Source organism: Mustela erminea, chromosome 1 (assembly GCF_009829155.1).
Source record: "Mustela erminea isolate mMusErm1 chromosome 1, mMusErm1.Pri, whole genome shotgun sequence".
Taxonomy (NCBI): domain Eukaryota; kingdom Metazoa; phylum Chordata; class Mammalia; order Carnivora; family Mustelidae; genus Mustela; species Mustela erminea.
Window position 1 is genome coordinate 205,310,319 of NC_045614.1, and position 17,698 is coordinate 205,328,016.

The following is a 17,698-nucleotide window of genomic DNA, read 5'->3' on the forward strand; positions in this document are numbered from 1 at the left end:
AGTTGGGTATTCATCCTTTCTGATGGAGGCGTAATACTCTATCCCCAGGGGTAAAGGTCTGTGAATCACCAGGTTTACACACTTCACAGCACTCACCAAAGCACATACCCTCCCCAATGTCCATAATCCCACCCCCTTCTCCCAAACCCCCTCCCCCCAGCAACCCTCAGTTTGTTTTGTGAGATTAAAATTTACTTTTCCTGCAGTCCAAAGGAAGGGTATTCTGGAATTTAAATCCTGTACAAGGCTCACTTCCTAGATGCTTCTGGTTTATCATGGTGTTTCCCTGACTGCAGGGCCACATTCTTCACAATGGAAGGGCTTTTCCCCCAATTTTAAGCCTATAAATATTTATTAATTTTCTGGGGGAAAATTCTATCTAGTACTCACAGAGTTCTATACATTCTTATTTACTTCTGACTATTTAAAAAAGACCAGTCAAATTTAAAATACCCATTTCAGATCCATTCTGATGCCAACCATCTTCTCCCCTCCTCCCAGCACGGGCCATGCTTCTCCATAGTGACTCAGACTAGGGAGAAGGCTTGGTCTGCTTTTTTACTCCTTCCCCCCTCCCTTTGTTGGTACCTTTCTCCTTTCCTGGGGAGCAGAGATGTAAAAGGACACTCTGGCTGAGACAGGTTCAGAGAGTAGGCAGATCAGCAATGTCTGTTTCATAAGCCAGTGTAATCCTGTGGATCAAGATGACCATTCAACTTGTTTCTGATACCCCCAATGTCTGAGAGTGCTCCCCTGTCTTCACGGAAAATATTGGAACTCTCTACTCTCCACGGATGACTTACAACTAGCAATCCCTCTTTCCTCTGTTCTCCTCAATCTTCTGCTCGTTTGGGGGTGGGGGAATGAGATGGGTCTGGGGATGCTTGGGATCAGTACCGTTGGGAGCAGATGATTGGGAGAGTAGGAGCTCCCTGCTCCAGGGAGCAGCTGGACCTGTAGATCCAACTGATTGAAACCTTCTGGAGGGGTTCATAGCCTCCAGCTGTTGGCAGCTCTCTTTAGATTGTGAGTTCTTGATCGGTCTTTGTCTTCAGCCCTGGGTCTTGGTAACCAGTTTTGAGACAACAGAAATAATACCATCAATACCCCATGGCATATGGAACAAGAGATCCATACAATCTACTCCTCCCATATTCTGAAGCGTTAAGCTGGAAGGATCTGAGACTAAAGTTTAGAAACGTCTGTAAACATGCCTGTGGACACTGCCAAGAAGGGTGTCTCACGTAAAGACTGTCCAGTTGGGCAAAGGCCTATGGATTTAAGGGTGGACTTGGTTTATATTATAGCTGCAACACTGTCCCCAGGCAGGTATTTTTCAGAATTAAGATGGGAAATTAAAAATGCAAAAAAAGAGAGGAGGAATCCCCCTTTTCCAGAATGAGTGATATCTTGGTTTATAATGCACATTCATCGAAGAGAAAGAACTAGAAAAAAATTCATGTCACATTTACTCTCAGCAAATTTTATTTTCAGAAACTACAGATGTACAGGATTTCTAAATTTGGCCAGGAAAAAAAAAAAAGACATTTTAAAACTGCCTCTATATTATTTGGTCATTTTAGTAAATAAAGTCACCAAATTTGCAGTATGGAACTGTGAATTTAAAAAAAAATTTTTTTTTTTTCTCAAATACCATCTTAATTTACCATCACGGAAGCAGGCTTAGCTATTCTGAAAAATTCAAGTGGTAAAAAAGGTACATTAGATGTCCTTTCTCCACCTTCTTCTAGTTTGAAGAGATGTTACCTAGGAAAGGTGGCAAATTAACTTATGAAATGGTATGGGCTGCCTTGGGCTCTGAGAAACCCCCAGAAATGTCCCTGGAACCTCCATCCCCATGACCTCTTGGCTGAGTCATGGGGGTAACTCTCACGTTGTCAGTGGGGTTGGCAGTTCTCTTGCTCAGGCTACCAGAATTAATATTCTTTTTTGTCCTCTTTCTCCTCCGCTCGGTGGGGCTTTCATTCCTGCAGCTCCTGGCATGGCTTCAACAGCGGTGTTGACATAATTCTTGGAGTGTCTATAGGACCCAGTGATTTGCCTCCAGTTTACCCAGGTGACACAAGTGTGTGATTTCAAGATTCACAGCTTCCATGTGGCTCTCACCAATCAAGGGAAGAGTATCCACTTCTTAACCAGGGATACTTTTTTTTTGGTTCCTTCTTTCAGATTCCTATGCCTTCCTAACTCAGAGCTTGATACAAGTTACCTAGCACCTAGACTGGAGGAAAGCAGCATACTACAAAAGTACATCCCAAATTGTTTGTTCTTGGCAACCAACAGTTGAGGGAAAACCCCCAATTCCTTACTTCCGAGTGGGATAATATTCAACATGCATATTTAATGACCAGTTGGCTTGGTCACCATGATGGAATTGGGCCCTGAACAATCAGTATGGCCAAACCAGTGCGTACTGGTTGAGTATCAGCTTGGGCAGGGGTCCCAGACAGGCAGGCTCCTGGGCCTCATTGCCAGTACATTAGCTTTGTTCAATATGCAGAATGGTTTTGAAATCTGTTTCTGAGCCTTTAGGCTAGGCACACACTCTCCATTCCCACTTTCCCTTCTTGTCTCATTTCTAGGAGCCTGATGGCTTTGCTAATTTATGTTACCCTGGCTTCCTGAAAACCATCTGCTGTGCCAGACTCTTCTTAAACCTTTCTTTGGGGTCTGGTCTCTGACCAGAGGCTATTAGCTCTAATTTGTCTCTTAAAGTGTCCTCCCCGTTTGTCTCCACTTAGACCAGTCCTCATACGAGTGGAATTATACAAGGCCACCTCTACTTGCTGGACCCAAGTTTCCACAGAGACAGGCGTGCCACTCTGGATCTGAATTATACTGATATTTCGATGGCACATTAAATTATTTCTGACTTGGGAATGAGAGACTAAATATACAAAAAGACAATGGCAAAACCATATATAAAAATAGAACGCTGACCCACAACCTGCAGCCACCTTCCTATTAAACCAACCCCCTTTATCCACAATAAATAACACAGGAAGCCAAACCGTGTAAGTCAGACCACCATCTTGAATGATCTAGAAACCTGAACAAGGGCCTCTGTAAAAATTGGCCCCAAACTGTCCAGGACTGGCTTAACAACTGACAGTTTCCTGAACTTTTGTTCCTGCCTCCAACTGAGGATGAAGTGGAAAAAGTCAAATAAGCATCCTTTGTCAATCTCAGAGGATATTTTGCTAGTGGTTCCCATCCTCCAGCTTCCATGTGCCCACACCCTCCCATCAGGGCATACCGGAGCCTTCCCTTCTCCTACTCAAAAGCATTCCCACTCCCCTGCGTGCTTTTGAGTCTTTGCCAAAATGCAAGTGACCATGGCCGACCCACTCTAATCTTAACTCTGAAATAATAGCCTTTGCTTGTTCTCATTTAGTTGGTCTTCACTTATTTCCAAGCAGTAAATTCAATTCTAACTACTTAGATAATCAAAATAATAATAAGGCCTTCATTAAAATGATAAAACACAGCAGAGAGGAAAAATAATATATATATATTTTTTGTATTCTGTAAAAGTTTAAGGGGAGGTGGGGGGAAATCTTCCCTGTAGGACATTTCGAATTTCCTCCTGATTCCATTTTCTGATTTTTCCTGCCACCACAGAAAATTGTAATAGAACAGCTCACTTTAAAAGGTTGAACTTTGTTACTCTTAAGCTGAAAACTTTTTTTGAAGCTTAAGGCAGTTATTTCTGTGAAAAGATGGCTTCTGGGTTTATTAATTAAAAAGAATGCAGGGAGTATTTGAAATATTATCATCTGGGTGACTTTATTCTACATTGATAAATACAGTCTCACCATAATTAAGATAAAATGAAAAGGGTTTGAAATATGGTGATAGCTTAAAACGTGAAAATAATTCTTCTTCACATGAATAATTATCCTACCAGTTTTATAACCTAATAAAAATCAAAGTAAAAGAAAATCCCTGGGCATTTTAATTAGGAGAAATCATACGTATTCTGGGAACTTAGAAACATTACCAACATATTCGCACTTTAGAATCTTCATTCTTTCCCGGGAGATTGTCCAAAGAAGGGGATCCCATGAGTCTGTTTCTCTACAGGACCTAGCAAATATAAAGCTCGATATGAAGTAAATAAATTTAGCTGCAATTTATTTTATTTGAATTGAGATGCAGAGGAGAAATATACAGTCTTTGGATTTTATTTCCCTTACATCTGTTCCTCTAAAAAACATAGATTTTTCTTCTATATTCTAGACAGAGAGAGACAGAGGAGTGACTCCTCTTGAAGTTCTGGTGTGATTTTTAATTTTCTAGGAATTTACTAACGTTTACTACGCTATGACTTATACACATGGCTCACAATATGGCTTTAAAATTGTAAGTCCTTCAGAGTTCCCCAAATGCTCTCTGGGTAGCTATAGCTGGTGTATTTTGAAGAAATGGACATAAAAGTGTTCATTTTACACTTGTTGGCAAATTGATTCAATGCAAACCAATTTTAAATTAACCCCTATTTGGAAGCATGTTGGAACCCTGACAGTTGTTTAACATTTACTTTGTTAACATTTGATTTACATTATCTGGTCTACTTCACCCCTCCCATCTTTTCTTTAATTAATTCACGTTGACTATGTATCTTTTGATTTCTTAATTACTCCCTTTTCTGCCTGTGTAGAAGAAGAATGCCTTATACTCATCGAGCCCTTGATTTTTTTTAAGACTTAGAGGAGGAGCTGCAGTATTCCCCCGTAGTTCACCTTCCTTTGTGGGCATGATTCTCCTCTACTTTTCCCATACTTTACATAAACAGGATCACCTGAAGAACTTATTAAAAACTTGGGCTGCTAGAACTACTCCAGAGTATCTGATTCCATAGGTCTGGAGCAGGGCCCAAGAATGTTCATATCTAACAAGTTCCCAGGTGAGGCTGGTGCTGCCTGTCTCAGGACAGCGGGTTTTGAGATCTACAGCTACTATGCTCTGTGCATGAAATAGGAATTCCTGTGTGTGTGTGTGTGTGTGTGTGTGTGTGTGCGTGTATGTGTGCGCCACGCTCATGCCTATTGGTAATTGTGGAGGTGGTGGGACCACCAGCATAGAGGTAGGTTTGACCAGGGCAGGATCTGGACACACAAAAGCTTGCAGAGAGTTCATGGTGAGATAGCGGTAGAGCTTCTGGAATGAGCCCAGGTTCCCAAGGTCTAAGTGAGAGGGGAGGGGAGAAAAAGAAAACCCGATGTGTTCCTGATAGCTGGATGCATCTTCTGTTTGGATTTCACTGTAATGAAACTCCTAGATGGCTTCAGGACCCCAGAGGGACAGCTTAATTGTCACATCTCAGACTCATAGAATATTGGTATCTGCATTTTATGCTCTCAGACTGCATATTAAAACTCTGTGCACTGGCAGAGTAAGTTAGATAAATATTTGCTCATTTGACTGCACACAGCTATGACCTATGTTTCCTTGTTCTGTTCTGTCTCCCAAGAATCTGTGAGTCAGTTAAATTGCTGGCTATGAGATAATTGGCTGTGAATTTTAATCCCATCTTCATGGTCATTCACCTGCTTAAAGATTGGGGTGGGCGGATGTTTTAGTGAGTCGGTAACTTGCTTCTTTCTCTGCCAAATGCTAAAGACAAGAAGCTCTTCACAGGTTGCTGGATGGCTCCAGTCATTATACGTTCTTATGAAGACACTGCAAACAGGCAAATGTCAGCTCAACAGAATAATGATACTCATTGATATTTGGATCATTCTTGCGTAATATAAAATTGCAGGTGGTTTCAGGTTCTTAAAGGGTTCATAAGCCTCAGGTCTTAACACTCCCTTTGGTTTTAATGGCATATTATCTTTTTTATTTCAATTTTGTTTTAAATATTTTATTATGAAATTTCAAACATACCCATGATTTGAGAGAATAGTGCAACGAACATTGACAATACTGCCATCCAGCCTTCATAATTATCCCTATTTTGCCGATGGTGTTTAATTGGTCTGCACTCCTGGGCCATATTAATTTTATTTGTAAATATTTCAGAATTAATTTATAACAGATAAGGGTTTTAAAACAATGTAGCCACAATAGTATTGCCACACCTAACAAAATTATTTTTTGAAGTATTATTCTAGGCCATGTTCAAATTTGATTGTCTCAAAATTTTTTTTTTTTTTTAGTAGTCCTGTTTGTTCAGTCAGGATCCAAACAAGGTCCTTTATAGACTTTGAGTGATACAGACTTTGATTGTCCCATATTTCTTCACTGGTAGCAAAGTCTAAAAACATGGGTTTAATTATCTAAAGTATAATTAATTTAATTATAAAGGAGAAGCAGGATAAATGCTTGATTCTCTACCTTTATCTAATTCAGAATGATGAGCTCAACAACTTCAAATGTGACCAATGAGGTTTTTACTTTTCAAAATATCATTAGGAACTTAAAAATATTATATATGTATATATTTTATAAGTAAATATATTAAAGATTTTATGACATATTTAATTATTATTTTATATACTTCAATCCATTACAATGGATTATAATGGGTGCTCAATTCGTTTCTTTCTTAATTTTAAGAGGATTGCTCTTAAACTCAGGACCTAACTGCTTCCATATCACTTTGGTTATTTTTTATAACTGTGCTTAAAACTAACATATGCTTATTGTAAAAAAAAAATTAGAGAATAAAGACTCATGAACATGAAAATTACCTGTATTCTCCCTACTTAGAAATATCCCTTTTAAACGCTTTGTTGAATTTCTTCCTATTCTACATTTATGCACATCATTCAATATCCAGGGTCCATCATTATAATCGCTCCCTCAGGGACTCTCTGCATTTCTACCCCTTACCTTCCTCACATGGGTGTAGCAAAACCTCAGCTCTCTATCTTCTCTGCACCTGTGTCTGAGCAGCTGACCAGAGGATATCTAACTGAAATGAAAACTCCTTAATTTGATGACCTAAAGCGTCAACTTGCACCTACTATGACTCAGAAATCCCCTTGTTTCCCAGAATAATTTCATATGTTCTCCTCAAACCTTCCACAACTCCTCACTCTTTTATCCGCCCTAAGTCATAGACCTTGCCTTCTACTTAAGTGAAATAAAGCCTTCAGATGATAACTCTAAAATTCTGCCTGTCATCCTTGTGCAGGGGCCATGCTAATCTTCTCCGTATCGTTCTGATTTTAGTATATGTGCTGCAGAAGCGAGCACGGTAACTCTAAAATTCTGAATGCAAACTTAACAAAGACCATCCTCATCTGTAGCTCTCTTCACTTTCCCCTCTGTCATGATGGGGGGCACGTTATTCACCGTAGCCAATTCTAGCTCCTCCTCTTGTCCTCTGGACTCCTGCTCTTTGACCTTTTAAAGCACGTCACTTTGATTTTCCTCTCTCCTTGTATCAACTTTTTCTGTTTTTTAATTGGATCATTTCTCTAACCATATTCCAATTTTCCAACTCTAGCTTTTTATTTTAAGATTTATTTATTTGAGAGCAAGAGAGTTGAGGGAAAGGGCAGAGGGAGAGAATCCTCAAGCAGACTCCCCATTGAGTGTGGAGCCTGATGCAGGGCTCCATTTCACAACCCATGAGATCATGACCTGAACCAAAACGAAGAGTGGGACCCTTAACTGAATAAGCCACCCAGGCTCTTCTCCAACTATCATAAAACAACATCAACAACAAACAATCACTTCCTTGGTTCCATATCTGCCCGAATGTTTCACCATTCCTCCATTATCCTGAATAATCAGACTTCCCAAGAGTTTGCTAACTCTATTGTTTTCATGTCTTTAACTCTTCCTTCATCCATTTAAGCCCGACCCCCTCCTGAAATTTCTGGTCTTCAGATCACTGGTAATCCCAGGCAACCATATGTAATGTACACTCTTCTGTCCTCTTTGCATCTTCCTTTCAACATTTGGGAGAGTTGGCCATTCACGTCTTGAAACACTCTCTTCTTTTTACTAACATTGCACTATTATGTCCTAGCTTTCCAAACTCATTGGCTTCTCCATTCAATTTCCTTTCCTATCTGGCTCCTGTCATTCCCTAGGTGTTGGCCTTCCTCCGGTTTAAGTTCTTGATCCCCTTCTCTTCTCCTTTTACTCTTTCTCCCTGGGTGATTTCATTCTTTCCAGGCTTTTAAGAATCATTATGACTTAAGACTGCGAAGTTTATACCTCCAACCAGACAGTTTTTCTGAACACCATATCAAACTCTTCTTACCTGATAGCTCAACCTGGATGTTTTGCAGACATTTTTAAGTATACATTTTGAAGTATCCAAGACAAAACTTCTCATTTCCTCTCTACAAATGAATCCTTCCTCCATCTGTCTTATCCCAGCAAATGGCTCCATTCTTCTCCATTTGCTCAATCCAGAAACTAACAGTCAGTCCTGATTTTCCCTTTCCATAAACCCTATATGCAAAGTATCAATAGCTCTGTGTGATTCTATCCCCCAAAATATCTGGACTCTGTTAATTTTTTTTCCATCTTCACAGTTAACTCTGGATGTACCCCATCTTTCACTACAGGATGTACCCCATCCTGGACTACATTAACACCTCTTTAATTGTCTCTCTGATTCCACATTTAGTCCCCTATAATTTATTTTCCACGTTATAAATAAGAGCAGTCGTCTTCTAGAACTCACAAATAAAACCTTCCTTAAAAACCTTCAGTGGCTTTTCATTATACTTGTAATAAATCCAAACTCCTTACAAGGGCTGGATGGTTCTATGGATCTAGGTGATCAGTCTCTGCTGAATTCTCCAACATCAGGTGTGCCGTTTTCACACTGTACCAAAGTCACTCTTTTTCAGACAGACCCAAGTCTTTCCACTCTCAAGATTCTCATAAATGCTACTACCTCTGCTTTTTTCTCTCCACTGTTGTCATATGTGACTCCTTTGTTGGAAATCAGCTTAAATACTGTCTGTCAAGTTGATGTCTTTTCTGGCCACTCTAACTAAAACAGGTAGCATTTCTGCTTCATTCTGTGAGGGGAGGGATTGAATCTCTCTCAAATGCCAACTGCTTATTTTTAACATTTTCTTCCCTGAAAACAATTTCTTCCCTTATTAGCCATATAAATCTCAGTGATCTATTCTTGGGAAAACCAATTTAAACATAAAAATGCTGACTTTGATCTGATAATTGTTTCATGAGAATACACTTGGGTTCAAATTTGAAATTCTACTTGTTACTTTTAAAAGCATCTCTTTCCTCCTCTATTTCTTACTTAGTAGACAGATGACAAATCAGAATGGATGAAATAAAGGGGAGGTATGGCACAACTGCTGGTGATAGGACAATTTTATAGGACTTCATGCATCTTTGGGCAGAGGACCCAGGAAGTTATGCCCTGAATGCCTGCTCTGTGCTGGGCACTATACTAGATGCTTACCTAGCTGGTCCAACTCTGGAACACTACTCTGCCAGTGACACCAACTCACGATGTTTGAGAGTTGGGAAATGTCTCAGAGGTCATTTAATTCACTCTGTGGAGAACTTACCTGCTAAGTGATTCTTCTTACAATATGTTACCTAATGCTTTCCCAGTTTCCCCTTGAACTCTCTGCCTCCTTCTGCAGCTCGTTCTATGGTTAATAATTTTAATCATCAGAAAGTTTTAGCTTAATGCTGTATAAGTCTATCTCCATATAATTTCTACCCACTAGCCCTGCTTCTATCCAGTGTAGCCAAATAGTGGGATGAACGTGTCTTCCCCATGAGAGTCCTCTGGGTACTGGAAGATGGACATCAAGGGGCTCTCAGGTCTCCTTCAGGCCAAATGATATCAATATGATCTTGCATTTAGGGTTCCTATGACTTGACACTGAGTGGCTACATCCAGAATTCCTGCATACTTCCTCCTCTCATTGCCCCCCATGGCTCCAGGCTACATGTGCCGAGCTGAGATCATTCCAGAACCCCTTCTCTTCAAATAAAAACTTCTTGAGACTTAAGTTTGCTCCTATTAATATTGTCCACAGAATAACTACCATCCAAATGTCTGCAGAGTACTTGTGCTGCATATATATTAACTTTAATCCACACAATATTCTGGGACGGTAGGTATTAGTTTGAACTGTTGAGATTATCTTTTGTAGGTCAAAAATGGTTGCATATCAGCAATTTCAAATGATTCAATTATTATTAACTTAATTTTATAGATGAGAAAAGTAGAGACTTCAACAGGTTACATACTTTGTTCCTGGTCACAAAGCCAGCAAGAGCCCACTGAGGTCTTCACCCACGTCTGTCTGGTTCAAAAGGTGGCTCATTTGCTGCACATCCTGCTTCTTTATAAATCACCTTGCAGCTGCAGATGCAAATATTCAAGGTAAAGACAAAGAGGCCAGTCTTTTGCAACACAGTGTGGCAGAGTGGAAAGGAAAGAGGAATTTGAGGTACGTGTCTATTTGTTAAGTCTTTATCCCACTACTTACTATTTGTGTGACCTTGAGAGCATTATTGAACCTCCCTGAAACCTAATTAGCTCATCCCTAAAATTAGGTTATTAATATTTAACTTGCAGTACTTGTGTGAGGATTAAGTGGATTGACATTCTGTCAGGCTCCTGCCCATTGCTCTCCTGTTGCCCGGCATGTCATGCTGTGGGTCCTGAGTACATTTACTCTTATTTTTCTACATCAAGGTTGGCCAACTTTTTCGTAAAAGGCTCTTGTACTCACTGAAAAACTACAGTCATTTTACATCTTACTTTGAACCATGTAAAAGCCATTCTTGGCTTGCAGGCCATTAAAAAACAGGTGGGCCAACGGGCTGGAGTTGGGTGGTCCCTGCACTATTGGCTACCACGTAGTTTGTTCTCTGTTCTCGAGCCTCCAACAGCTTGTTACTCATGCTCCCTCTCAATGATGAGATTTCTTTTTCTCTCGCTGAGGAAATAGAGGCAACTAGGAAAAACCTAGCTCTGGCTCTCTTGTCACCCCTTTCATCATTGTGCCTACATTCTCTCCCTTGTCTCTGTTTGCACGAGTTCTCTGGACTCCTGACACAGACCAGCTCCTCTGCTTGTGCGCTATATACCAGTGCTTCCCACTTACTCAGGAACATTGTTCTAATAATTGTCCCATCACCTTTCAATCTCTTCCTTGACCTCACTTTCTTCTCTACTTATCACTTACTCCCCATTTCTTACAGAGTTCCACGAATGCATGAACTAACTATGCTGGCTAATTCCAACCTTCTTCTTCTCATTCTTTCTTTACCATCACATATCAAGGTCAGTAACAGCCTCCAGGTTCAGGTTCTCAGTCCTCATTACAGTGATTTATCAGCAGCTTGTGTCAGAGGATTATTCCTTTGGCCATGAAAACCTGCTTTCACTTGCTTTCTTGGGTACTACTTGTTTCTTCTACTACATCATCTACTTTTTTCCCTCTTTAATCATTCTACTTCTCTTCAGATTCTTGGATGTTCCTTCTCTGCTGGCTCTTAATGCTGGAGAGTCTGGGGAATAGTTCTTGGAGCTCCTCTATTTTCAATCCATATTCATTCTTGTAATGGTCTGAAAAACCTCCTGGCTTTATCTATGTGTTACGACTATCATATATACACCTCCAGCTTGATCCATTCCCTGAACTCCAGATTTTATTTTTATTATTATTTTTAAAGATTTATTCATTTATTTGTGTGTGTGTGTGTGAGAGAGAGAGAGAGCGAGAGAGAGCGAGAGAGCGGGAACACAAGCAGGAGGAACAAAAGACAAAGAGAGATAGAGAAGCAGCCTCCCCACCAAGTGGAAAGCCCAATGCTGGCTGCATCCCAGGACCCTGGGATCATGACCTGAACTGAAGGCAGGTGCTTAACTGATTGAGCCACCCAGAGAAGGCACAAGCAGAAGGAGCATCAGGCAGAGGGGGAACCAGGCTCCCCTCAGAGCAAGGAGCCCAAAGTGTGACTCTGATCCCAGGACCCTGGGATCATGATTTGAGCTGAAGGCAGACGTTTAACCAACCGAGCTACCCAGATGTCCATGAACTCCAGATTTATATATCTGCTTGTCCACTTGACATCTCTACTTTGAAGTCAAGTAAGCATCTCAAACATAGCTTGTCTGTAACTGAGCTTTTGACATTTTCCCATTAACAAACTTGGCTTCTCTCAGAGTTTTTCTCATTTCTGTAAATTGCAACTCCATTTTTCCAGTCACTGAGGCTAAACATCCTGGCTTCATCTTCTTTAAAAAATTTTTTAAATCACTTTTGGAGATATAATTTATGTCTTGTAAACTCTGTCCATTTACAGTATACAATTCAATGAGTTCTGACTGATGTATATATCCATGAAATACAGCCACAATCTGCCATTGCACTCATCCCCATTTAGTAACCAACCGATATAAATTTGTTGAACCTCAGCTATGTGCCAATGACTGTTCCAGGCACTTGGGATGCCCTATGAATTGAAACAGTCAAAAATCTCTATCACCATGGAGTTTACACACATTTTATTTATTTACCTTGTTCCTCAATCATCTTCCATTCACTAGAATAAAATCTCTGTGATAACAGGGATTTTGTCTGTTTTGTTCAAGGCTGTATCAGTAGTGGCCAGAAGAACGCTGGCAAATAGTAGGATTTCAACAAATACCAGCTGTTGTCTTTTTATTTTATTTTTCAAAATGAAGAGGTAACCCCTAGTCCAAGCTTCATTAATTGGAATAGATTCCTGCAGTGTCCTACTTTGGGCCTTGGGGGAATCTGCAGCCTGTGAAAATTGAAGACACAATTGAATTGCTAATTTAAAATTGGAACCAGTTCAATTCTATGATCCTCTAAAAATGGGATTTAAGCTGTGAAGTAGTATTAATCTAACTTTTCAGAGTACTTATCAAGAAAACTCCAGTTCTCTGCCAGCAGGCTCTTCTAAGACCTTTTGGTTGATGGGCCGCTGTCTGACTGTCAAGCGTTGAGACTGGCTATTCCACTAATTGCCTCTTCCTTAGGGATGTGTCGTTTAACACCACTGTCGAGATCACTGTTTCCCAAAGTGGTCTTTTGATTATTTGTATTAGCGTCAGTCACTTGAACCACTGAATCAGAATCTTTGGGGGTAGGCTTCTGAGACCTGGGGTGGTTGGTTACTTGGTGTTTGCAATTATTTGTTTTATAATCTGAGTTAGGGCAACTGGATCTAGGAGGATTGAATCACTGTAATTGAAGGCAGCCTGGCAGAATCCTCAGCAGCTGGATGGAGATGTCCAGGTGAGGGTTAGAGGCTTCGAGGGAAGCCCAGGGTTATTGTTTTTGGTGACTCTTTGGTTACAGATTGAACTGTATGACGACAGTAAAGTGCCAACATTAAATACCTCAGAACGTGACCCGGCTTGAAAACGGAGTTGTTGCAGATGTAATCTGCTAAAATGAGATCATACTGGAGTAGGGCAGGTCCCTAATCAATATGACTAACCTCCTTACAAAGAGCAGACTCCATGTGAAGACGAAGACACAGGGAGAATATCATGTGAGCATGGAGGGTTGGAAGGAGGCGTACACAAGCCAAGGAATACCAGAGATGGCCAGCAACTCACCAGAAGGTGAGGAAGAATTCCTCTATAGCTTTCAGAGGGAGCATGGTCCTGCCAACACCTTGAATATGAGCTTCAAAAGTCCAGAACCAAGAGACAGTAAGTTTCTGTGATTTTTAGTCAATCCAGAAAAGTGGATTACGATCCTTTGTCATGGCAGCAGTGAGAAAACAATAGGGCCCTTCTTCAGTTGTTCATCAAACACCTAAAATGATATTGTTGAGGTAGGAACATACACAAAAGAAGAAGAGCCAAGAGTGATGAGTTCAGGGACCTCTAGAACTTAGGAAACTTTAGGTTTGAAATCTCAGTGGGAGAAGAAAGAAACTAGAAAAATGTCCACATCTACGAGAGAGCTGATGCACGAGAGAAATGGCATTATTAGATCAGTGGGAAAGACGTAAACTTGTTAATATATAGGAGGGAGAAATTTGGCTGTCAATATGCAAAAATAAAATTAGATTCCTACTTCATACTATAATAATTATAATGACAAAGTCCTCACTTCCACTGCATTTAGTAGTGCTGCTCTAGGAGGTTTTTACATTTCCTAGTTGTGACTTCATGCTTACCTATCAGTAGGTTCTATCATTTGTATACCCATTTTACAGATTAAGAAACTGGGGCACACTGAGATAAAGTGACTGGCTAAAATAATGGTGAAGTTGGGATGTGACCCCAAACAGTCTGGCTCCTGACTCCATGATTTTAATTAAGAATGCTATGTTGCTTTACACATCATACTGAATTAGTTCATGGCACATTAAAAACTCAACTGTGAAAATAAAAACTCAAAAAATTTAAAAGAAAACAAAGGAGAATTTCTGTAAGACTTTAGGGCAGGGAATACATAAGATTGGAAAATGCAAATTATAAAAAAAATTGATGGCATTTTCTATACTAACAGTGAACAAAACTTTGTTCATTAAAAGACCTCATAATAATAGTGAAAAAGAGATAGATATTTGCAACATGTATAATTAACAGAGGATTAAAATGCAGGATATATAAGAAATTTGGCACATCAGTAAGAAAAGAGAAACAACACAATCAAAACATGGGCTAAAAAAACAGAACATGGAGCCTCACAGACAAAGAAACATAAATGACTAATACTTATGCAAAAAGATGACAATTGTGCACCTGTTATCTTGGCAAAAATTTAAAAATCTGACAACACTAAACAGTGACAAAGATATAAAGCCATAGCAATTCCCATATATGTTGGGGGTTAATGTAGATTGGTATAGCTGCTTTGGAGACCGATTTTACACTCGTTAGTAAAGTTAAAATTTCATGTATCCTATCATTCAGCATAGGAATACACCTTGGGGAGACTTGCTCAGATAGTCAAGGAGACCGGGACATGTTCATAGCAAAATTGTTTGAATAGCAAACATTTAGAAACAACCTCAGTGTCCATCAACAGAAAAGTGGATTAAACATGTGGCATGCTCATGTTTATGCAGCACCGAACATTAATAAGCCAGAGCCAAATTACATTCATGAAAAGAACTCCCAAACATTATGTTGCCAGAGAAAAGAAAGTTGCAGAGAGTGTATACGACTTAAAAACATGGGATTCCTGGGTGGCTCAGTGGGTTAAAGCCTCTGCCTTCAGCTGGGGTCATGATCCCAGGGTCCTGGAATTGAGCCTCGCATTGGGCTCTCTGCTTGGTGGGAAGCCTGCTTCCTCCTCTCTCTCTCTCTGCCTGTCTGTCTGCCTACTTGTTATCTCTGTCTGTCAAATAAATAAGTAAAAAACCTTTAAAAAAAGACTTAAAAACATATAAAAAGGACTGTATAAAAGTTCAAAAATAAAAGAATACATAAAGGCCAAAAAACAAAAGAATATATAAGATTAAAAGCATACAGCACAATACAAAAATTGTGAAGCGTTACATATAGGTAGAGTAAAAGTATAAAGAAATTATTAGAAAAGGCAAACCCTAAATTCAGGACAATGATTACCTTTGAGAGTGAAGGGAAAGTTGTAATTTGGAATGGGTAAACAGGAAGCATCAAATACAATGGATTTTATTTTATTTCTTAAACTAGGTGGTCGGTGCATAGGTACCTGGATTATTCTTTATTTCTTTTTCTGTGTCTTAAATATTGCAAAAATACATTTTTAAAAAGATTTTATTTATTTATTTATTTGAGAGAGAGACAGAGCAAGCATTGTGGGGGGGTGGGGAGAGGGAGAAGCAGGTTGTCCAGTGTGCAAGGAGCCCAATGAGAGAGACTTGATTCTAAGACCCTGGGATCATGACCTGAGCCAAAGGCAGACGCTCAACTGACTGAGCCACCCAGGCGCTCCAAAGTACGTTTTTTAAGGTGAAAAGAGATTGGCTGTCAGCTACTGAAAACTGTGAGACACAAGCGAGTCATCAGAAAGTCAAATGTTGTTGGGGCTACAGATCCGAAAAGGTCAGAAGTGGCCACAATCTCTGCTTCCTCTGGCTTTCCTTCACTCCCCTTGTATTCTGGAATGACGGTGGAAAGAGAGGTGCCGTAAGAACCTTGTTCCTTCTCTGTCTGAGGTCCCCAGGCCTGTGTTTCTGTCCTAGGATTCACTTCCTCCTGCTTTAGATAAGGTACTATCTGGGCAAGAAGTTTTCTTTTCAGAGTGAGTACTTCTTTATTGCTGGGTGGCTGTGGTTTCTAGTCTTTTGTGTGTGAAAGGCATTTTTGAATCAATGTTTTCTAGTGTGCTTTTTATTAACATGCTTTTAGTGAGCAAATAAAGTGTGACTGACATGAGCTAATATTGCCCCTCTACACAACCGAAGGGTCTTCTAGACAAGCAATAAATAAGAATCAAGAGCTTGGAGTCTGGTGTCTCCAGAGTGGCTTATAACACTTCTCTGGGAATCTATCTGGGCTCAACCAAAAAGAACATCTGAAAAGAGGAGCTTTTTTTTCCCATTGTTGTTGATAAATAATCTTGCTGTTGCTTATGTTTTTCCATACACCAGTGTCAACGGAGGAGATCATTTTGGATGTGGGTATTGGAAATTAGTACTTCGCTACTGTGAATTTTGCCCAAGTATTGTAGGATAGTGGGAAGAATAAATCTGATTGAAGAATATGACTTTTTGTGTTCTTTCAATAATGCTGCCCTCTTACAGGCATTTTGCATATCAGTCTCATTATTAAGGTTAATTATTAATATTATTATTATTAAGGAGGACCAGGGAAGGAAAGAATACAGAGGAGTTGCCTGGGTTGATGCAAATTTAGAAAGCTCCAACCTAGAAGGTTCTTTCAAAACCTGAAAGCATGTTTTCTCTCTCCTGAATATCTGTATTTATTTTAGAATTATTATTTTGGTCACAGTAACAGGGACATACCTCCCCAGGATGTTAGTATCTTTCATTGTTGTGGAGATATTTTGTTTGTTTTCTGTCAATTGTTGGTTATTTAAATTTGGTTTCATGACTGAAATGGAATTTGGATGCTGAGGAATTGAAAGGTTTTAATAACATTGTTAAAATGCATAGCTTTCTAAAGAGGTAATAGGAGGCAGGTATTGCCTGGATGTCGTAGGATTTGGGTCAAGGGACAGGTGCAGTAAGAGTACCATTCTTCTTGTCCCCAGGGACATTTCTCTATAAAAGCTGTGTTCAGGATGGGTCATGAGTGGGGGGACTTACCCCTGGAGTTCTGTTTATTGTATATACCAGGTCCATCAGAGACCATCTACAGCCTTTGTCTGGTTATTAAAATTCTGTGATGCTGTAATGACATATTTTATCATTTGATTATTAACTATCTAACAGCATCCAAACATTTTACCAGACAAATGACTGAATTTCTTTAGTAAAGAATTTGTACCTTGCAGTTATCCGAAAGAGAAGAATTCTCTTAGAGTATCATTGACTCCTTAAAAGCCTATTTATTTTCTTGGATCACCTACAGTTGCTTACTTGGCAAAGAAAGGATGAAAAAGTCTTTACTAGACACAGGCTGTAGAAATAGTCGTGTCGGTCTGTTTCACGCTCTATATTACTACGTAAAACAACACCTGCCATGTAATAGATGCTGTTTAACCATTCAAAGAAGGAAGGAATTAGTGAACAACCGGACAGCAGATTGAACATTAACGTTAACTATTACGTT

At 39.7% G+C, this 17,698-nt stretch overlaps 1 pseudogene; it reads right to left on the bottom strand.

The window, feature by feature from the left end:
- Window positions 1-7,109: 7,109 nt before the first annotated feature.
- Window positions 7,110-7,224, bottom strand: LOC116581403 (annotated as a pseudogene).
- Between the last annotated feature and the right edge of the window lie 10,474 nt (window positions 7,225-17,698).